The sequence below is a fragment of the Lycorma delicatula genome, chromosome 10 (genome assembly GCF_047948215.1).
Source record: "Lycorma delicatula isolate Av1 chromosome 10, ASM4794821v1, whole genome shotgun sequence".
Classification (NCBI taxonomy): Eukaryota; Metazoa; Arthropoda; class Insecta; order Hemiptera; family Fulgoridae; genus Lycorma; species Lycorma delicatula.
This window is the reverse complement of record NC_134464.1, coordinates 1630914-1655886: the sequence shown is the minus strand read 5'-3', so window position 1 is coordinate 1655886 and position 24973 is coordinate 1630914. Positions and strand designations below refer to the sequence as shown.

Genomic DNA, 24973 nt, shown 5'->3' with positions numbered 1-24973 from the left:
CAAGGTAGCCCTACCTAATCCCTATAATCGAACTTGAATTGTCAAAATAAAATGCTTCACGATTCTGAGACGAATTAACTTTTTAACGCTATTTTTTTTTAAAGTATAAGAATCGAAAGAAAAAGAAGTCAGATTTTTGGAATAGTTGTTTTTACACAGGTTTGGACTTTGGTCAGCGAATCTGTCTTCCTGTTGCTGAAAAACCTACTTATTGAACCGTACGCGATCTTAATTGAGGTCTATTTTTAAAGTCGTGACAAATAGAAATTTTGATATGGAAATCCGAGCAAAGCAGGGATAGAGAGTAACTTGCAGCAATTCATGCAATACTAATAAGTTAGGTGCACTGAAACAGCATGAGAAGTACTGTGCAGAACCAAGGTCGAAACATATATATATATATATATGTACAAAATATTAATTAATTATGTACAATAAAGCAGATAATACACATACATGACAGGTACCAGTAACAACGCTCCTGAGAGACGTTTATTTTGAAGTATAACACGTAGTGGTGTATGGTGACTGAACGACGCAAACGTAGTTACAATTTTAACTATACGCAACATGACGCAACATCCAAACGAGTGAATGCAATCTTTACAAACGGAGAGGGTAAAAGCATATGCTATATTACGACGCATCTCGGGTTGTAGTACAACGTAAAAAGTTGACCTTGACATGGCTGACAACGATCGATATTGAACGGTAATACAGTAGGCCTTACTTCCACGAATTGTGCTTTTTTATTTTCCCTCTTTTAATTTTGTTTCATTTAATAATAAGGTAAATAATAATAATAATAATGATAATCTTTGTTTAATTACGAATGTTTTAAAATATATTTATATATTAAATTAAATTTCTAAGTCATCCCTTACACATTAATAATTATAAATTTATCTTTTTATTTCTCTTTTTACCATTTTGTAAGATAAAGCGAGCGACAAACTCGATTAAAAAAAACAAAGGTTGCTTATTTTGAAAAAGAAATTCCAATGTTGTTAGGAAATATAATTTTAACCTGTCTGCAGTCTTGTCGCGAGACAGAAATCATACCTGACCAACATACACAATAGACTAGTTGCCGAGAAAACCCGTTACGAAAGTTTTTAAGTGAATATGTTTCTGTAGAGATCGAGCCTCCGATATCAGTGGCAACAGATACGATAGTACGAGAACGTCCGATTAGACCAACAAAAAAAGAAATAATTGGGTTCAGTACAGCAAAGCAGAGTACATCTTGTTCTACACCGTTCGTCATGCGTTGCGTATATTCCATATATACAATTCCACACCCAAAGTAGAGTTTTTTATTACAAATTGTACTTATTTTGACGTAATTGTTACATTTTTACGCTGTTGCAACATGCGAGATTTTGTTAATAAAGTAAAAAGAGTTTGCGAGCGACCGATAGTGAATACAGTTTCCAAAATAAATGTTTAGACCTTTCTGAGCGACTTGGATTGTAAAAACGATCGAGCATCGGCGAGGAGTCCGGCTAGGGACACAGACAATTGAAAGCGTTCTGATTCGATATTGACCGCTGAAAACGTAGAAGATCGGAATAAATAATTAATTACATATAAACTGTTGTCCGTCATCACGGCAGGCGCGTTTCGGTAATGTAGGTGATATTCACGCGTCGGTTGATCGGAGGGGTAAATGTTTAGCGTCGTTTAGTCTAGTGTAATATCGGTAGCCTTTCTTTTTCCTGATAGTCTCCGGTAATTACCTTTCAGTTAATCTTTCAGAGGATGATGTGTGCGAGTGTAAAGTGTAGTCTTGTACAGTCTCAGTTCGACTATTCCTGAGATGTGTGGTTAATTGAAACCCGGCCGCCAAAGAATACCGGTATCCACGATCTAGTATTCAAATCCGTATAAAAATAGCCGACTTTTCTAGGACTTGAACGCTGGAACTCTCGATTTCCAAATCGGCTGATCGGAAAGACGCGTTCACGACTAGACCGACCCGGTGGGTTAATATCGGTAGCCTACTTTCAGAGAAATAAACTCGTAGATGGTGCATCTCTTTAACCTCGCATGATTTACAAGTTCACAGACGTAAAAAAAATAATAGGTATAGAATTCAAAGTAAAATATCTCGTAAAATAAGAATAATCAAAAGGAAAGATTTTTTAATAATTTTGCTACAAAATGTGCTAAAATGGGACTACTCCGATATACGTAAAATAATAGTTAATAGACAATATACGTAATTATAGTTAATGTACGTAAAATATAGTTAATACGTAAAACAGACACGTGTATATACTTAATATAAAATGTATATACTTTATAAAAAAATATATATATATATTTTTATTTTTGTAAACGTTTTTTATGATGTACAAGAAACTTGTTGCACTGTTTATTATCACCCCCTTCATTAATTTGCACGGTGTGATTTGCTTGCCGTTGGAACAATTTTTTTTTGCGATTTAGGTTTTTTTTACCGATTTTTCGAAGAAAAGTACGGTTTTACTTTCGGTCGCATGAGTTATAAGGAATGCAAAAATACCGTTCATTAAATTATTGTGGCTCGAGAATCTGCAAAAGTACTGGATCAATTTCATTGAAATTTAAATACGCCGTACAAGTTTATCTGAAGTTGTGCGTGTGAAAATTTGATGAAGGTTGTTCGAGTCGTTCTTGAGTTAGGTTCAATTTAAGGTCGAAAAAACTTGAGCGGGGCAAGTTATAACGCGGCTCGTTGCGGTACTGCGAGTTGGAACCCGGAAACAAAACAAAATACCGGAAACTCGGTCTTGGTTTTTTCACCCGACTACGTACATATGAAGAGCGGTAATGAGCTTAACCGTTACGTATATTTGTTTCTCTATGTAGCTTCTTACACGAGACCGATTACGACTACATTTTGGTCGGTAACAAGTCGGTTTGGAAGTAACATAGGCTACCTTAAATATTGTCTTAATCGAAAAGTTTTGACCGTACACCGGGGGGCAAAACTTAAATTACATTTTTTCAAATATTAATGAGGATGTTCCGTAAAACGATATAAAAGTAAAAACTTTCGCCTGTTACGATTTTTTGAAAGATTCATCGTTCTCGAGACAACCTGAAGTCGCTGTAATGTGGCGTAAGCCTTTTGCTATGCAAATAAACAAATAGATAATCGATCGATGTTAATCTGAGATTTCTGCTGAAGCTATGATCCTGAGATTTCAAACGTAGATGCGAGACCCGAATAAACTTTATTCCTGTGAAGGTCCTGTTTACACAAAGTTGCGTTATTGGTGTGTACATTACCAAAACAACTTTAAAGTGAAGCAATGTGTAATGTGTAAAAGGTTGTAGTAAATAATTTTAAGTACTGTAATAATTTTAATGAACCTATAGATATACTCGTATGCGTTACGCGCACATAAGTTATCGTTCATTGACATTCAATTTTTTATTTAAACATCACAGGTTTTCTAATATATATATATATATATATATATATATAAGTATCATTTCTAGATGACTACTAAATTGAATGGTAAAGTAATGGAAACAAAAAAAGGCTAAATAAAGTAACTGGACTACTAATTTGTACACAACTACAGAACAATTATGAAAAACGAACAAAAAAATAGTTAAACAAGTTTTTCTTTCTTTTCTTAATGGCATTTTTTCAGGATAGTGTAAGTTAATTTACAGTAATCGATGTGAAATTTAATAAATTACTTGTACATTTTATTTAGATTTAGCAGGCACCCGATTACAACATAAAATGTAGAAGTAATTCGTATTAAATTTCACATAGCCGACTAATCCTGAAAAAAAAATGTTCGTAAGAAAAGAAAAACTTGTTTAAACAATTTTTTTTCGTTTTTATATTTATTCTAGGTAGATGTGAACAATTAGCAGCCGAGTTTTTTTTTTTAATAATTATTTTATTTTAATTATATACCTGCGTCATTGTAACTACTACTACTTAATTTATCGCTTTCTCATTATAATAATATTAAAAATAAATATTGTTTTTTTTTTTAAATAATGCTGAAACAGTATTAATATATAAAATTTATATCTGATTTTTATAGTATATTTATTTTTATTGTTATTTTGAGTAAAGTTACTTCAAGTCGAGTTAAATAATTACTTATTGTCCGAGTTGTTTGCGACGGATCGTTTTATAATAACGTATTCTACTCTAATATTATTACGGTATGAAACGTGTAAATTCAATTCTCATAATTAATTAAAAATAAAAGAAAAAAATTTCATTTAGTTAATTGTTTATTTTTTAATTAAATTAAGCGATACAGTTTTTATAGCCCAAGGTATTATTGTAGTTTCACTTTAGTTATCTTCGTATGTAAATTATTCCATTCCTAGCTGCAGGGCGTGCCTTCGGCACGCCTCTTAAATTAAACGCACTAAAATGTAAAAAATAATTTTAGGACGGTATCTCAGAATGAATTTGACAGCAAGCTTTTGATGGTGACGTGTAAGATTATGTGAAAGTCACAGCTTTGAATTAAAAATTTGATGCTTTTTCTAGGCTTTTGTTGCGCGTGATGAATGGCCTAAAGAGTGGGCTGCAAACACGCATAAGAAAAGATAGGCAAAAAAATCAAATTTTTAATTTAAGCTATGATTTTCACATAATCTTACATGTTTTTTAATGTATTTTTTATTTTCTACTTTTTAGTATTCATAAAATTATAGTTTACAGCTGCGCTAGCGCACAGGTTTGAGCCTATTTAGCGAAACATAAGATCCGTAGGTTTTACGTCGGGCGAATGCAATCAAAACATAGGGATAAACGATTTAATTTCCGTATAACCAAGATCCGGTCGATCAAGAGTGTACCCGTTGCGTTAAATAGTTAGCGTTCGGTCTGCCGATATATACGCCGTTTGAAACGTGAAAATCGGACGAGCGGTTGCCGAGATATTACCGGGGGGGGGGGGGGCACTTGAAAGTGTTATCATCCGACTGGTACCACTGGGAGCGGATGAGGTTAATGTGTAGGGGGTCGATAAATTTTTCGGAGCGCTAGGACCGACCGTTTTCCAGATATTTGGGATTTTCGTACGAAAATTTGGATCCGATTAAAAAATACTAAATTTTCCCAAAACTTGGATGTATATTTCACATATATATGCGGTATATCGATTTATAATAATATATCAAGATCTATGTATGACTGAGAGGAGGAGGAGGAGCAACAGCCCGCCGTACCCCTATTATCTCTACTCCTACAGTAGCTAGTCTAACGGCTATAAGAAGCGGTCGCCTTTCTTCTTAGGTACATCTTTACTGGTCTTCTTCGTTATTTCTACTCCCCGACCGTTAGCCGGACTAATTTACTAAAATTCTAAGAAAGAGTAGTTTATTCGTTATAAGCCATTTTTAAATTCTTTTTATCAATTTTTAGCCGTTTAATCTTATCTCATCTAACTGTATTTCAGTATTAGGTATTGTCAGTGTTAAGTTTACCTCCGATTTTTTACGATAACGGAGACCGTTTCTTCCAAAACGGCCGTTTATTCGCACGAATATCCGACCGATTCTTGTAAATAACTATTGTTGGCGCCGAGATTGAAACGGATATAGGTCGAAGATTCCGTCTTTTCTCCTCAGAATGTTAAAACACGTGTAGTTATAATTAGACCCTTCAGCCTTTGACCGAATACATACCTGAAATTCATTTTTATGAGGCAGGAAGGACAGGAATCCATATATTAGGGCGTCAAGGGGATTTCCATTTCGTACTTACTGTAATAGAAAGAACACAGCGTATTGTAATAATTTCAATCATTGTCGGGAAATTAATAGGACAGAAGTGAATAAATAATATTTATAATGTCAGAAATTAATTTGTTCGTTTGTAATTAATAGGATCGTTCGATAGCCGAAACGGGAAAACTGTTTAACATAATAAACCAAAACTGTCCGACGTTAAAATTGACATACAAAAAATATCAGCTAGCCGGAAAGAATTTCCATTTTTATAACCCCTTTTGTTTCTTTCGAAACGTCGGCTCGCTTGAAACGTGTACCGTAGAAACGGAAGGGTGAGTGGCCACGCGGAGGATATAGAAAAGTTTTTTGTTTTTTGGAACATCAACTTTGGAAAAAAAATCTGCTGAAATTTGAAAACATAACCGACATAATAATTAATACCTTACATCTACTTTACAATAATTACTTTGTTTTCAATAGAATACACGAATATTCATACTACATTTAACGTAAACGTTCTCTAGTTTCGACGGATTGTAAAGTAACACGAATGGCGGCTATCGGTAATTTTTATTTCCTTCGAATTGTTATGTTTGCATCGCTTTAGAATGGCGCCGAGCATGTCTGGTAGACGGCGCCAGTAATACGGGTGCCCGATAGCTTTGACAACTTGCCGTTGTCTCGGGAAACCTGTACAGTAGTAAGAAGTCGATCTCTGATCGCATTTACTCGAATCTTATTTTAATTTTCGTGCGTGTCGTTTACATTTTTCTCGTATTATTATATCTTTTAAGCAAGCCATTTATATCAAAACGAAAACGTGAAGATATCGCTCTTCGTGAATCTAATAATGGGCGGAAAGAATTTTTTTTGTTTACTAATCAAAATACATCGAAACCGGTTCGGTTGATTTGCGGTGCTGTAGTAGCAGCGCCCAAAAAAATTAAATCGGAGCGACACTTCAAGCAAAACCGTGGCAATTTTATGAAACGTATCCTCTCGGTTCATCTTTGAGGACGAAAAGCGTTAAAAAAAATCCTGAAGAAGTCAACAAACGGTTTAAAAAAAAAGAATTAACGTCAACGATCAAATCTTCTTGCGAAATTTCTTTACTTCTAGCGTGAAAAAAGAAACCTTACTCTGATGGGAAGACATTAACAAAAGTATTGTGCAAATCTTTGCTACTTAAGCTTCCGACGCGAAAATGAAAAAGATTGTAGAACAAATTGCTGTTTCGCGAAATACGGTGATGCGTCGAGTAGACGATCCGGTTGTGAACGTTAATACGAAAAGAGTGTTCCAGAATAGGCTCGTGTAAATATTTTTCTTTAGCTGATGACGATGTTGTCGAAGAACCTGATGAAGTAAAATCGGTCGTCGACAACAATAACTTACAACGGATAAATTAGATAGCATATGCACGGATGGAGCCCCAGCTATGATCGGTAAAAATATATCTTGTTAATTACTACTCGAAAATTATTGAAGATATTTATAGGTATCACCGTATACCGCGTAGGATGAATTTATCTAACCTACTTGATCCGATGGTTCGGTATACTCTTATAAACAGGTTTCGATCACGCGCGCTTAATCGCCTAGAATTTCGTCGCTTGTTTCCCGAAGAGGTGGAAGAAGACTGTAAATCCTGCATTGCAGTATATTCTGGCTTTCAACTGGCAAGACGCTTGACAGATTGGAATCTTGGCGAGAGAGTCTCATTTTTTGGAAGAAAAAGATGAACCTTACAGCGACTGCTTGCTTTTAAAAAATGAAGCTCGGCTGTTGGATCTGACGTTTCTTACAGATATTATGAAACATTTGAACAATTTAAATGTAAAACTACAAGGTAAAGATTGCTTTTTTCTGATGTTACGTAGTTCTACATCTTTTGTTGTTAAACCCTCTTTTTTTTAAACGATTTTAATAGAAAAACAAAACGACACGTTTCAAACGAACGATAGATTTAGCGAACAAACTTGATAATTTTTTTAATTGTGATAGGTATGAAAACTTTATTTCTAAATTAAAATTTCATTTGAAACAAGATTTAATGATTTCCAGAAGGACAATATAAGTGCGGGACTTTTTACAAATCCCTTTTCTATTACTGTTGAAGGCTTGTGCCTGTAGTAATCTCCGTTTTGAAATTCAAACAGAAAGTAATTTCAATCCCAGGAAGTGAACATTATGTTGAGGTTTTTTGAAATACTGATTTCCCAAATTCGTACGAGTTTGTTCTGAAATTTTGTTGTACGTTTCCCTCAATGTACAGTTATTCGCAATTATGAATTCGATAAAAAATAAATTCCGATCGAATGTAATCGGTTCTCGATTAATAAACTTGTAATTATCGGCTTCTTCAAAATCAAGATGAAATTGTATAGACCTTACAAACTCAAAAACCTCATTTGAGATAGTTTCCTTTTTGTTGAAATAATCTGCTCTTTAAAACAATTTCGTAGAAAAATTAATTTTTTGTAGGATGTTATTATTTCTGAATAATTTTCATTAGTTTTACTGTAATTTACATCTGTAATAATTGTACATGTTTGAATTCATTTTTTACAGTTTATAGTTATATTTCATAATACAGTAGCAACGTTAATATTCAGCCGTTAATAATTCATTAAAATTAAATATTTTGATTCATTATTATTAAATCAACTTATCTATATCTGATCTATATATATATATATATATATATATATATATATATATACATGTTACATGTATCTTAATTAATATTACATTAGCATTACAAATTTGTACAGCACCTAATTAAATTTAAAAAAATATCTAATATGAAATATGTTACCTGTGTGTCCGTAACCGTCTGAATAAAAATTATTTTAAACGGAAAAGTTTTTCGCTGAATTTTTTCATTTTTATTGTTGCCTGATATGATATTTGAGGTATTATTTAAAAAATTAGTCCGTTAAAAAAATTATTACGTAAGTGAAGTCGTAAGCTTAAAGATGAAGGAAAGTCAAGAACTTGAACTTGTTCATTAAAACGGTACTCTAAGATTCAACGCTCAAACAGCGATACCTTACCGAAAAAGGTTAGTTACGATAGCATTTAAATAGAATTTACGTGATAATTAAAAATAACGTAAACATAGCTAATGCTGCCCCCCAACGTCTGGATAAACATCTCGCATAGCCGGATTTATTTTAACATCTATGATAAAAATTAATGCATCGTCGAATCTTTTCTAGATCGCGTAATTTTATTTTTCTAAATGCTCTTTACCTGCCACTTAATTGTTGAAAAAGAAATCTTGACTAGAAGATGCGAAGTCATCAGTAGAATTTCTTTTAAAAAATAAAAAAAAGGAGAGTTGACGAAATCGGCTAAATTTGGTAAAACATAACGATCGATTATATATATATATATATATATATATATATATATATATATATACATATGTCGGAGAGGCGAGGAGATCTGTCAGGGATTCAACGTTTTGTGCTTCACTCATTCCCACCATTACAAGTGGAGAATATATAAGATTACAATAAAGTTCAATTAATAAAAATGAGTAGATAACTCGTACAATGAAATAATTACAAATGATAATTATCACTTATCAATAACTCAGTAGCACACGAATTACAATATAAGATTAATTCAATTTAGAATTCAAATAATATTAAAACAACTTGCGATAGACCGAGGCTCAGGGAAATAACGAATTCGCGACCACCAGGACGTCCGTTCGATCTGGGTTCCAAAGCAAGACTACCCTTTCTCAATATTCTCAAATAATATGCCTACTGCATATTTCCTTTTCCTTATTAATTTTATGATACCCCTATCGTCCTGGGATCCCGACTACGTTGACAACCATGTGCCTACCTAGGCCTAAGCCTACCGCAATAAAACAATTTAAACCTTATTTTACAAAACATTACAAGTAATAGTCTATTTCTTAAAACTACTAAAAATACAGATATTCTAAAGAATATTCTCATCGTTTTGTCGGAAGATACTCGACTGTACTTTATTCTCCGACACGGCCATTCTGACAATCACACGCCCTCGGGTGTATCTAAAACATTGAGTTACAGTGGTATTTTAATTTTTGTTTTCAACTGACCTCGGTCATTATAAAGCATTTTACAATAGTTAAAGTACAAAAGATAGATTCAGAAGTCCTCTCGAGTAACAGAAATCCATTAATTATTCATTATCCTAAATAGTCATCGTACAGTACTCAAGAGATCGAAAAGCCATCAATCATTATTCCTTATCAGTTAACTGTCAAATAAGATTTTATTCCCTCCACCAATAGACCTCTGCACTATCTCTAGGCTACCCTGTATGCCACATACAGTATCATACATATTCTGTAGTTGCCACAACTACCTGCCCGACACATCATCAGGTGCCCATCGCGCCCTGATCAAACTAACATTAGCCACTAATTTAGTTTGCAGTTACGACTACACACTGATGCATGTGCGAAAAATAAAAATTCCAGGTCCACGACCTGCTGCCAGCCATTAGTGCATTGCGTCATTGGTGGTCTCTTTTTAAACCATAGTCCCTGTTTCAGGACCAACATCAACAGTCTCCTCGGCACAACTTTCATTGTCCGAGGAAACATCCAACTCATTAGGAATATAATTCTCAGGCATTTCTCTCAACTTATCATGACTATACTTATAACTTCTACTACTACTTAAAGATTTTAGTGTGTACCTGTCGGTATGAAGTAATTCTGTTACTACGAATGGACCTCTAAATTTCCTATCGAGTTTCGTTTGATTACGTTCTTCGTTCTTAATCAAAACGTGATCTCCTATTTTAAACTTATTAACCTGTTTTGGTAAATCGGACAAAGGGTTTCGAGAGAAGAAATCCGCGTGCGACATACGTTTGCCTTCTCTATAAACTATATCGAACTGAAAAGCCTGTAAATAAGCCCACCACCTATGGACTCTATCATTAAGATCAATCTTATTTTGAGAAGATTTCAATGAATTACAATCAGTTACAACAGTAAATTGTCGTCCATGCATGTAATGCCGAAAAGGTTTAATAGATTTAACAACGGCCATAGTTTCGAGTTCGTAAGAATGATACCTGGACTCGGCTGGGCTTGTCCTTTTTCTAAAGTATTCAATAACTTTATTTTTACCGTCTACTTTATGCATGAGTATTGCTCCGTACCCATCGGAACTAGCGTCGGTATGCAGTTCTATAGGGTAATCCGGGTCAAAGATAATTAAGACGGGTTCGTTGGTCAAAGTATGAATTACTTTTTGTCGGGCGTTTTCATGTGTCTTAGTCCACTCAATATATTTTTTACCTGAGGTAAGAGCATATAATGGTTTCATGATTTGTGAAAAGTTAGGGACAAACCGTCGGAAATAAGATGCAAGGCCAATAAACTGTCTAAGCTGAGTAACGGTCCTTGGAGCGGGTAACATTGTTAAAGGGTTTATTTTACGAGGGTTTGGACGAACTTGTCCTTCTTGAATCTCATACCCAAGGTATGAAACAGATGTCTTGAGAAAAGAACATTTTGAAAAATTAAATGAGAATCCCGCATCTATAAGAATTTTAAATACCACTCGAAGTCTTTCAAACGCTTCTTCTATCGTATCTGCAATTATCAAAATTTATAATTTCGAATTTACTACATTCATTTACTACTTTAGATTTACAGATTTTAAAATTATTTTGAGAAATATTTACTTCAAAACCCAAGCTCAAAATTTCTCGACCAATTAAAATATTATAACTCAAATATTCATCTGGGACAACGTGAAAAAGAATCTCTAATGTAAACAAATCCATAATCACAATAGATAAAATTTGCATGCTACAATTTACTACAACATTTCCGATGCCTTTCAAAATTATTAATTCATTAATTCTACGTCCAGAAAACTTAATCGCTATCGATTCCTTTATTAATGAGCATTCCGCTCCTGAATCAAAACAATATGGAAGCGACTCACCAAGATGGTTTAGAATACCAGTAGGGGCTGCAACTGTGCAAAGATTCACACGGCGTTCGACGCTACCATTCTCCTTGTTGTTCCCTGTACCGCTACGGCTGCTGAACCTTCCAAAGCTTTGCTAAGCGCAGATATCAATTCACTGCCTTGAAGAGGATTTTCTAATAGACACAGTTCTGCTGCAGAGCACCAAGCAACAGAATCCGATCCCGCACTCTCTGGATTAAATCGTGGTAACGCAACACTTTTCTTTGTCGATAATGGCTTTTGCATACAACACTTCATAAACTCAAACAATGTATTCCACTGATCAGGTGATGGACCAGATGGAGACGATCCCACTTCTGATGTCGGAGAGGCGAGGAGATCTGTCAGGGATTCAACGTTTTGTGCTTCACTCATTCCCACCATTACAAGTGGAGAATATATAAGATTACAATAAAGTTCAATTAATAAAAATGAGTAGATAACTCGTACAATGAAATAATAACAAATGATAATTATCACTTATCAATAACTCAGTAGCACACGAATTACAATATAAGATTAATTCAATTTAGAATTCAAATAATATTAAAACAACTTGCGATAGACCGAGGCTCAGGGAAATAACGAATTCGCGACCACCAGGACGTCTGTTCGATCTGGGTTCCAAAGCAAGACTACCCTTTCTCCATATTCTCAAATAATATACCTACTGCATATTTCCTTTTCCTTATTAATTTTATGATACCCCTATCGTCCTGGGATCCCGACTACGTTGACAACCATGTGCCTACCTAGGCCTAAGCCTACCGCAATAAAACAATTTAAACCTTATTTTACAAAACATTACAAGTAATAGTCTATTTCTTAAAACTACTAAAAATACAGATATTCTAAAGAATATTCTCATCGTTTTGTCGGAAGATACTCGACTGTACTTTATTCTCCGACACATATATGGACAGAGCTGAAACCATTTTTTTACGCCTGTTAAAAATATCTCGTTTGCAGTATTAGAAATGAAATATTGATCATATTTTCCATTAAACAAATAATTTTGCTGTCTTCGTCAGATTTTTTTAACCGTGTGCTTTTGTCAGCAGCTTAGTTTCTTTTACCAATATGTTTGTTTTTATCTCTGTTATGGGCTTTTTATTTACGTTTTTATTGCTCTAATATCTTAAAACAGCTCTGCAAGAGACGTCGGTTTGGCCGCTTCTACCACGCGTTGTTATTCTTCACAAACCTCTTCTTTCTATTCGTTTACATTAATTCGTCGGTTATTTCCGTAATCTCATTTTTATTGTCAAGAGAGAAAATGCATTTCGTTCTCGTTTGTCTGTAATATAGATATATATTTTTTAATGTAATCTTATTTTCTAATACGTTTCGTTGTATCGGCCCTTAACTCGCGTGTACTTAACTTACACGTTTTTTATACAACTATGTGTGCGCTTATGTAGTGGTTATAATATTAAACGGTGATTTTTTTTTTTTTTTATCAACTTTAAATTGTAAGTTAACATATGAAAAAAGATAACTTTTTTAAACAAATTCTGAAGAATATGTTTATCGTTTATGAAGTTGATTTTTTTTATAGCCGCATACTCTAGCGTATGTAAAAAATTGGTTATCGCGACACAGCGTTTTGCAAATTCACAATGAAGAATTCCATCATCAAGATACTCGATCGGCTGTTAACCTTTTCCAAGAGCCTCTCTGCGGTTTCAAAGCGCTAGCTAGCCGGCCAGACATTCGTTTTCATTAAGAGATTGCATCGCTTGACGCAAAGTACGGGTAGCGTAGCGTTAATGATAAAAGGTTTTGCGTTTGTAATACGGTAGTCGACTAAAATTTTGTAAGAATTGCATACTGCGCTCTTCGTGAGCGTTCATCTCGTGCGTTTATTTTGTATCTATATAATACATAGGTTAACGAGATATAATAAAACAAGTCGAGGGTTTTTTTATCTTTATTTTCCTTTTTTAATTTTTTTTTTCGGTGATAGGTTACAATTTACTTATTTGATGGAGTATATTTATTTTTTTTTTTTTTTTTTAAGGAACAGCACTATAACGTAGGATCGAGTTGAGCTTTTACTCGTCTAGTGTATGTCGTATTCGTTAAATACATTCTTGGTAATAATTTAATAACGAATTACCGATTTCTATTTAGTGGTAGGAGCCTTTTCATTAGTTGTACGTATTTATATTAAAAAACAGAGTATCTCTCATTCAAATTTGGCTAACGATAACAAAAAAATCTTTCAAAAGAAATACGCGTGATAAACAGCTATTAAATAAACGATTGAATTATAAAAATAATACTTTTTACGCCGTTAAAATTTCAATCGCCGTACGTCGTTTTAGAGGCGTTCGCGTAGTAGGACTACTCGACCGCATAACAATGGCGACTGACAAAAAACGAGAGGGCGCGGGTCATCGAGTTTTGGATGTTAGCAGTATAGAAGTGAAACTACAGGACGGCAGTGTATATCGCTTTGAGCGACGTTTTGTTCTCTCTTACTTTCTAGCGAGCGTTACGTTTCAACCTTTATATGTTGCTAGATATTTTCTTATAGCGGGATTATTCCCGATTCGGTTTAAAATTGTGTTTTCTTCTTGTTTTTAATTACAAATAATAAATAATAAATTTTAAAATAGAAACAGGAAATACGTAAGAAAATACCAACCGCATTATCTAAATATATAAATTACGCATAATGTTGCCGATTAAACGCACTAGAACGGCGGAAAACTGTTTATCGCCTAACACTTCTCAGTATTGCTGTAGCTGTACTATTCGTACTAGTTACCGGTTCGTGACCGGTACTCGTTAAGGATATCGATTTCTGTACCGAACAAAGGTCGAGAACGTACTTGTGCTACAGGGGAGTAACCCTTTATTCGTGTTACCTAACCCTTTGCTTTTCTTCCTTAAATGCGTTTCGAATTACAGATGTTTTCGACGAAGAAACGTAAAATTCTATTTTGATAACGTCAAGTAGAAAATATTCCTACGAAATTTTGTCCGCCATTCAAGACCGGTTTATATTGCTGTGGACACGGCTTTTACGTCTTGACGGTTTTTCCCTATATTTTGTTCGTATTTGTTTGTTTGTATAATTAATATAAAGCCGGTAGCTCAATATAACAATATTTTCGTACGGTTTTCTTTTTCTTTATTTATTTCTGTAATATATTTTTCGTTTGTGAAAAATTCACGCTTCGGCTTAAAAATAGGAATCCCTTTATCGTAAGGTAAATTTTAAAATTATTTTTCGCGTAACGGTGTTACAATACGGATAAGAAATTCGATTTACAGCGTTAAACGTTCGAACGAAATAAATGAAGAAGGTAAAATAAAAGGGTAAAAGAGACTATTAAAGGATGTTTAATCGAAAAGAAAGGACAGGTCAGGTATCGGAGAACGGTACCGATGACGATAACGGTCAGGAGGGGGAAGAATCGCGGTCCGGTTCGGAGAAATAGGGGAAGTAGGATAGTAATAATATAGAGGGTGGTACTGCGCAGTAGGGCGGCTAGATGTTTATTGATCTTCTTCCCCTGAAAGAAGGGATGGGAAGACGAATCGGTGGATCGTCGAGGTAGAAGAGGGAGAGGGAAATCGACTTCGTCCTTTCTCTCTACAGTTGTCGACATACACGTCGCTGAACGCTCTACGTTCGTCGTACCTTCCGTCGGTTGTGTCGTCGTAGGGGAAACTTGGTAAGCCGAACCTCTCCTGCGCCCTGCCTGCCTGCCTGCCTGTGTCTGCTTCTGCTTATTTTACCTTCTCTAGGTCGTCCGACGACCTACCCCTTTTTCCAATTTAATTGTACTCTCTGTTCCACCTTTATAATACTACATTATTACTTACGGTTTCTTTATTTGTATTATCTATAATCATTTAATTACGTATTACAGATGCGTTTAGAATAATTTGTATCGTACTATATTAAAGTCGAAAATTAATTAAAACCTGGCACATCACAATATTTATTTATACGTACCGATTAGATTTACATACATGTAGACTAGTAAATTTTTTAGTGTAAATATATATATTTTTTTAATAATTAAATTAACCGTTATTAATAGTTATCCGTTAATTAATTAATAGAAAATTTAATGCTTGATTACATTCAAAATTTGTATTTCTGAAGTATTGATAGCAGTAAAATTATGGTTTCGGGCAAAACTAAATATCTAATATTTTTTATCTTACATTTGAAACGCTACTTTCTTTTGCGAAAGTAACTCTGTTGTTCGTTATAATACTAAGTTTTTTTTTCTTATAAAATGTCACTCGGCGACTACAATTATCTTTTGTGAAATACTTATAATTTTATAATTATTATCAGGCGATATTAGTTTATTTCAGTATTATTTAATAGGATAATGGATCGATTAATTTTTGGTACGGATTATTATTATTTATTTATAGGTTTAAGTCGATAAATAAGGAGGGACCTAAATTCAATTATTGAATTACGACGGGTTCTAATCGACATGTTTTTTTATTGTTCTCTCCCTACCACCTTAGGGTTTTTGTGACCCAATTTCGTGTAGCATTTGCTGAAATGGTTAGACTATATTTTACCACGGTTGATATATTACACTTAATAAATATGTTTATAAGTAATATAATTTAATATAATTCTTTGTTGTGTATTCATATATATATATATATATATATATATATATATATATATATAATATAACATTTTTACGCTAAGTTTAAAATGTTTTATCTGCGCGCGCGCATGTAATCAATTTAATTTACTTCGTTTCGTGAACTTAAGTTCAAATTCTTTTATAAAACCCGATTGATTTTTTTTCATTTAAATTTAACGAAAAAGAAAAAATGTTTTATGAAATGACGATAGAAAACTTTGTCTGAAGATACTTTACTCGAAGGTAAATGTTATATATCCAAATATATAACCCTTTTTTAACCTCTCGGCAAGGAATTTGATCGACGTGGTTATTGATTAAAGCGATATAAAACTAAGTTCCCTGTACGCTGTTTGTTAAAACACACACACACACACACACACACACATATGTATATATAAATGTATAGCTAATATATATGTGTATATACGTACATATATTTTTGCTCTTTCAATGAGATAACGGTTTTAATATATATTGTTATATTTCATACAGTACTAAAACAAATATACCTAGTATCCGGTTACGTATCTGTTGAAGCGATCAATATTATTGAGATATTACGCAAAAAAACGACTGTTTCAGCGGCGCGGTATCATCTGATTGTTACTCAGGTTCTAGGTTCGATTCCCGGTTAGAGTCTGAATGTTTTGTTACGACATATATATTACCTCCTGAAGATACATATAGTACCTTCTGAACTTTTGCTTGTCCGTTTTGAAGTTCATAAAACTATTTTACGAGGTAGAAAATAAAGGTCATTTATATTTTTCTATTATTTTCTTTTTTACCGAAAGGATTGCGACTTTTCTTCAGCGGATGATCGCATACGAGAATGCATTCTGTAATAAAATTTCAAGCGACAAAACCGATATAAGGATAACAATTGAAACGACTTTATTAATAATCGAATTTCAAGCGGGAATTCTAGCGCTTTTTAAATAACTCGTTTTATTGAGGTTTATCGGTTCTGGATGCAGAACATATTAATAAGTAAAAAATAAGCGCCGATAGCGATTTCAAAAACGGCTTACGCAAACAAACTAAAGCGCATTTCTATCATTAAATGATGATCATCAGCTATGAAGGGATTAATACAAAAAGGCTGTAAGCCAGCGCGTACTCGTACATAGTAAATCCGTACTTAAAGAAGACATGTAATAAAAATTTACGGTATTAATAAAGGGGGAAACATTTATTTATTTTCTCATCTCGTTCGACGTTTATTTCATATATATTATATTTAAATTTTCTACTTGAAAAAATGTATTTTTAAAATGTTTTACAGCCGATCGCGTAGTAAATTTTTCGTACGGGTTTTGAATGCATTTTAGTTTATTCCGACGAGCTTTTTGTTTAATCCATTTTGTAAGTATAAACATGCGTTAATTTTTCGAAGGATTTTTTCTTTTCGAGGAAAAAAACTCTTTTTTGTGATTTATCGCCGGTGGTATTTTAGATTAATTAACGGTAACGAGAATTAAGGAATATAATAGCCGAAACGATTTTACTCGGCAGAAAGCTCGGCTCTTGTAATCGATTTTTAACATTATTTTTTATTTTATAATGATGTCGATTAGTAATGCTTATCGTGTAAATAGTAGTAGGATAAAAAAAAGGTAACAAAATAAATATTAAAATGCTCTACGTCCGATCAGTAAAATTAAAAAAAAAAAAAAAAATTATCTACCAGCTGTTGTATAGGAGTGACGAATATATATGTTGGATAGCTACATTAGATTAGAAGGACCAGATAACTTCTGTGTATTCCATTTCATTCTGTCTGTTACCTCGCAATAGCTGCCGTAGGACGTTAATGAAATTCAATTTTTGTAAAATATGTCACGCCAGACCTGATCTCGTCCCGAACCCCCGGATTAAAGGCAGAGGCGCTCTACTGCTCCACCGCAGAGATCGAATATTGAATTTTTGTAATGTGAAGTGCATCGAATTAAAAAAAACTTATATTGTTTATAACCGTAAACATATTAACTATTACATATTATTAACTATTTATTTAAATAATAGTAAAGCGACTTTACTTTTATCGATAAACTTTGTTTCTTATCAAAAGAATAGTAATGTTCCGACGATGAATAAAGTACAAAAGCGGTTATACCGGTTAGCTAGTGACTGAGTTACGATGTATATAATAGATTGTAAAGTTAATTTATATTAAAATTAAAAAAAAAAATCAAATGTTAAAAAAGTTGTAATGCAAGACTTTAAAAACCTTTCAAAATATTGGTTATGTTACGCGACATTATTTATCGTTATTTACCGTGACTAATATTGATCGATTTTCTCCATTTTTGAAACGTTAGACGGTCGAAAGATTCAGAATTAATAAAGTTAAAACGGGAAATTTTTTCACCGCGTTTAGAATGCGAGGAAGAGCAATTATGTGCTACGTAAAAAAATATGCCGATAGGGAAGTTTTTTGTGATATATTGAAATAGAATTGATAGAGTCGCCGATTCATCGCCCGTACGTGTGAGAAAGCTGGCAGTTAATTACTATAAAACATTGTATTTGAGATTAAGTTAAAGGGATAATTACTACTTAATGAAATAATTAATATTACAATGATGAAATAGTCTTCGTGACTATTTTACGAAGTCGATTATTTTTACTCGACACGTAAATGTAATTTAACAGAAAAAAATCGATTAATCGGTTACAAAAATAAAATACAGAGCCGTACGATTTAATTAAAATATAAAACCGTACGATCCGATTATTTAAAACTTACAGCCGAAAATACTGCTGCTCCCTAACCTTTAATAAATTATATTACTGCAACGAAACATTGACCCTTGGAGGGGACGTGAGCAAAATTCGGCTTCTGTTACCGTTTTGTTTTAAAAAAGTTAGGTAAAATTAAAAAATTGTCATTAATTAATATTTCTGACAAATTACACCATAATAATATTTAAAAAAAAAAACAGATTCTGGCTCGTTTTAGTTTAAAATCTTTTTCCAAAGTCGTTGCTAATATAAAATAATATAATATTCCGAAAACATTGTAATTCTTCAACCGTTACGAATAATGTAATCGAGAGATTACATTATCACAACAGCCTCACTTTTGCGAGGATGTTTCACGAATGTCTATTGAAAATAAAGCGTGAAATATATTTTTTTTAAATTCGTGAATTTTTTCGAATGAAATTGTAAATTTGCGAAAGCGACACGGAAAATTTCGGTCGCTAGAATAAATTTTATAGAATATAGGTACAGAAAATTCCTGGAATTTCCTTATACGTTTAAAAATAATATTATTTAGGAAATATTTCATTTTTACGTCGGCAGCGCCCGTGACGTAACGGTCAGCCGCATTACATGTTTCCTGTCTCGCATACGACGATATTAAAGCTGTTTATTTCGTTTTATATAGGCTTGCAGTAAAAAAAGTCCGATATCGAACAGCGAAAAAATATAAAATTTTGCTTTTTGCCTAAAATAAATCACCGTCAAAGACATTAACGCCGCTTAAACAAGCGTACACATCGTTAGCGATGACGAAAACAATGGATTGCGATCCGCATAAGCGTTTTAGTGACGGTTTTGTTACCGTTGAAGATGATATTCGTAGTCTGCAACCGTCTACCTCATCAAATTAAGAAAGTATCAAGCGTATTTAAGACTGTTCGAAGCGGTACAAGAAAAACTATCGAGGAAAGAGCATCGACGGTCGGAATCGCCACAAATCACTCCATAATGTTCCGAATACGCGTCGCATTTGCCAACACATCTTTTCAAAAACATTGTCTGGAGATCAGAAAGAAACTCGCACGACATCGTCAAGAGATCGCATCGCTTTGGCCGATCGAGATCGACATTTTCTGAGCAAGATCATAACGGAAGAGAAGATTGTGTCGAAGGAAATTTACTCTAAAATGTTTTCACGTAAGCAGTTTTTTAAAAATAAACTAATTCCGGGAGCTTTCGAACCTACACTTTTCCTTTGTGCTCCTGTACAAACGAAATTTCTGACTGCGGAATCGATGTTGATTTTCATTCTGATGAGCGTTTTAACTGTGGATCGTATTTTCCTTCTCTTCTATTACGGTCTTGCTCAGAAAGCTTTGATTTCGATCGGCCAAAGCGATGCGGTCTCCTTCCGGTGGCGTGCGAGTTTCTTTCTGAACTGCAAACGACATTTTTGAATTTTTGAAATGACCTGTGAACGCGACGCGTATATTCATATAATTATGGAGAGAACTGTGGCAATTTGCGATCGTTTACGTACGCATTTCATTTTGAAATACGTGTACGTGAATTTTAATTAAAATTCAAATTATTTATTTTATAAATTAAAAAGAATTTAAAAACAAAAAATCAGTTTACAATCTATACCGTGAATGAAATTCGCCGATTTAATCGGAGTTTTGGGATTCAGATACTGTAATATTTTGGTTTATCGATACAATGCGCGGTATGAAATCAAACTTCGTGAAAGTAATAAATCGCTTATATTTTGTTTTATAAAACTCATCATTTATTTATCAAATATATCTTTTGCTTATCTTGCTTATTATCGGGGCTTATTGTAATTACTTTTAAAACGATTGCACGTTCCGCTGTCCAATTCATTGAACTGATACGCAGTTCAATAACAAAACGATTGCAGTTCAAAACAGATCGCTATTAAAAAGGATGGTGATTTCAAAATTAAAATAAAGAAAATATTTCTCTTTCTTTTTTTCTTTTTTGTAATACGAAAGTTTTTCATCTGCTTCTTTTTTTTGAAGTTCTTTTAGGAGCTTACACTCCCAAACTTTATTTTGTTATTATTTTCATAAAAAAGGCATAATTTAGTTAATGTTATTCCGTTGACACAGACACAGGAATTAATGGATTAATTATCTTTTTTTCATTGATAAATTCACTAAAAACAATAATAAAAGTAAAAAGATTGGAATCGTTTTTTTAAAGTTTTCACTATATTGGGGGGGGATCAAAGGCAGACAACCTGTACAAAACGGCAGATGGTTTTCATTAGTTCTATCATTCCTCAGGAGTTTTCACCCGCCGATTTTTTAGGTATATCTTTTCTTTTTCCTGTTTAGCCTCCGGCAACTACCGTTTGGATAATTCTTCAAAGGATGAATGAGGATATGTATGAGTGTAAATGAAGTGTAGTCTTGTACATTCTCAGTTCGACCGTTCCTGAGATGTGTGGTTAATTGAAACCCGACCACCAAAGAACACCGGTATCCACGATCTAGTATTCAAATCCGTGTAAAAATAACCGGCTTTTACTAGGACTTGAACGCTGTAACTCTCGACTTCCAAATCAGCTGATTTGGGAAGACGCGTTAACCACTAGACCAACCCGGCGGGTCTTTTTAGGTATATCTGGACGATTAGTTTCATATCGTCTTTGGATTGCTACATGTTACGATCAGATTTCTGGTAGTGGTAAGCTTTAAATTTAAAGAAGCTACATGATCAAAGTCGGCTTAAGTATTCTGGTTATTATCTTGGCGTTACACGGTAATTTGTAACCGAAAGTTATCTCTATAAAGATATCGAGTCGAATTTACACGAAAACAACTGTGTCTCGAACAAGAGTCTCTAATCAAAAGCTGTCGATTAAAGATGAAGTTCTACTGTAACAGGTGAAAGTGCTCAGACTGTCGGTAGTTTAATCGATGGTCGACTCTGGTCCGCCTTGTGTATCTACATTGTTGTATTTATTTAAAACTAGCTGCAGGGCGTGCCTACGGCAGCCTCCGCAGCTAGGGTCTCCGGGCGGGTTGCCCTGGCGAGCAGCGTTTCAGAACGGGAATATTAGGTGTCAAAAATTGATTACCTTTTGTGTAAAAATATATATATATATTTTTTTTAATGATGAAAATCGATATGAAAGTTTAATTAGAAACTGAACTCTAGAAATACGATTCCCCTTCAGTGCGTCCACTGAAAGCCTTTCGACGCTAGTCGCTTTTATTTTAGCGGGAATGCGCTTGATTAGACCCTAGTTGTTGGAAGATGCAACGCACTCTCTTCACCGGAGGGAGTTGTATGTGCTAACGATTACCTAAATTTGTAAGTTAGAGGAAAGAAGGACGATATGTGAATTAAGCTTTCGTAGACTGTTCATTCATTCTTGGATCGGCTTGGTTTGAATTCTCAAGATTCAGTTACTTCTTTCTTCTTTAACCTGGCTTTCCGTATTTCCGGTCGTAAATGATTACGTATCGTAACCTCAGAAATATCTGTGCGCCCTGAAAAGGACGACGCAAGGGAGATTGGAGGTCTCTTTGCTTTTCCGTCGGGCGACTGTTAGATTTTTCCATCGTCGTCGCTATCATCCGGCGATCTTCATCATGTTCTCAAGAGTCGATGCTACGTGTTCATGTATCGCGATTTTTAGTCGACTAAATTGTTTAGTCGATAATGAATCGCTTTTCGAAACTGACAAAACTAAACAATTTTTACGATACTTTGATTTTGGCTTTAATCGCACATATAATCTAATCGATCTTATATTTCACGTTCAAGTTCTGTTTCGTACTGTATTTACAACTTTGGATAGAGTTATTTAATCATAAAAAATACTCATAGCCTTGTTCACTCAGCGTTTCAACCTGATAAAAAAATTACTCTTTACTTCGCACAGAAAACGAAGGTATATATATATTTCTTTTTTTGGTGTTCAGTCATTTGACTGGTTTGATGCAGCTCTCCAAGATTCCCTATGTAGTGCTAGTCGTTTCATTTCGGTATACTCCCTACATCCTACATCCCTAACAATTTGTTTTACATACTCCAAACGTTGCCTGCCTGTACAATTTTTTCCTTCTACCTGTCTCTCCCTCTATATATATATATATATATATATATATATATATATATATATATATATAAAATGATAGGTGGTGTATTGTTATAGGGAAGACTGCTGGTATGCTGTCATATAAGTAATAATATTTATTTATTTAACCGGAAATGTTTTCATTTTGTGACTGATATTAGATTGTAGTTTGTTTATTTCAGTGTTCCTTTCAATGTGAATGACATATAACTATCCCCCTCCCCGATAATGTAGTTAACTTATTGCGTGTGGTTTTATTATATACTCATGTGTTCCATTGTTATTTTATCTTATTCAGCGGTTTAAAATGCTGATATTATTATGTACGCTTTTATTTTTTTTTTGTATTTTATTGACTTGGAAAAAAGTAGTGAACGCATGCATTTTTATTATTTGCTAATTTATTCTAGCGGTTTAATTATATTATGTTTATTAAGCAGCCTATTTTCGCTTTTGATTTACTGTCTCCTTATTAAGGATTTGTTTAGTTATCTTTTTAAACACGTGCCCGGATGTTATAAAATTAGGAATCTTACTTTTTGCTTTTAATATTTCATTAATTCCTTACGATTTATTAAATTTCTTTCTTTTAATTAAATAATTAAAAAAAAAAAAATTCATATTTTATTTCTTCAATCATCTTTCTGCTAGCTCGTACAATTTAATTTCATTACTAAAATTTTATTTTGACAACTGTAGGCAATATTAAGAAAAATATTTTTTTAACTACTTTTCAACTTTACCTGAGTTTGAAAAACAAACAAAAATGTAACCTACTGCTATCTAATAGCGCGCTACCATTTTGTAATTCGATTTGGGGGATTTTACTACTACTAAATATCTACACCTGTTAGGAATGGTTTTAAAAAAAACCATTCATTTTTGTTAAGGCAATTAAAAAATGTTAGTAGTAAATATTATAACCCCCACGGGATTAACCGTTAACGATTTACTTTTTTTTTTACATGCTTTTCTTTAACTAGCATGCTCTTAACTTTTTACGCGCTCTTCATCTTCTGCGTACATATATGCGCAGAAGGTGGAGGAGAGTAGTACACATGCGCAGTAGGTTTTTGGGATGAATATCAACACCTTTGTACGAGATATCAAAAACTCCAGTATTAAATTTACTCCCGTAAATATTTAAACATCGTACTAATAACAGTATAAAATAAAAATTTAAAACGAGCTTCAAACCAGATAAAAAAAAAATGGATTACCAGTTAACATAAATAGAAGATAATTTTGTTTTCATCAAGATAATATGTAGAAAGTAGTATAAAGTAAATTTTCACAAGATCACAATGAAAAGCACGGAGCGCGCATTCTAATTCAATATCTACATAAATTCTTTAAATGTGACAAATATTTTGATGCAAAATGGAAATGATAGGTTCAAATACAATATCTAGTAAATCTCTGGATGAACTAAAGTTAAGTTTAGGTCTTCGAAGTTAGAGATCTCCGGTGATTTCTATCAACCGATTATAGGATTGGAGTTTCATAAACATTAAATAATAATTTAAAAGCGATTATCGTTTTGAGGAAAACAGGTTTGATATTTATGAAAAAAATTGTCTTCTTTGAAACTGTATTAAATTATTTAAAAAAAAGTCCGCAACATGATTTTTATGTTTTCTCTTTTTCTTTCTCCCAAGACAAAATTATTTCTGTAAATATTTTAGTTTTATAAAATCCTCAGGATCAATTTATATACAAAGCCGATGTATCGTCACAAATTTAAATAATCGCCATTATGTATTATTATCTGTTAGATGCTACGAGAGGGGTTCGGAAAGTTCTGACAAAGAAAA

The 24973-nt window shown here is 33.4% G+C and overlaps 1 protein-coding gene across 4 annotated transcripts in view; it reads left to right on the top strand.

Annotated features, from left to right (window-relative positions):
• Window positions 1–24973, top strand: part of LOC142331351 (protein FAM13A) — a 270033-nt gene that overhangs the window by 71180 nt on the left and 173880 nt on the right. The window contains exon 1 of one of the 4 annotated variants that reach the window (XM_075377191.1): window positions 15370–15388. The exons of the other annotated variants lie outside the window; for them this stretch is intronic. The gene's annotated coding sequence lies outside the window, so the exon portion shown is untranslated. Of the gene's footprint in view, window positions 1–15369; window positions 15389–24973 lie in introns of those variants that run through there. 4 annotated transcript variants of the gene reach the window in all.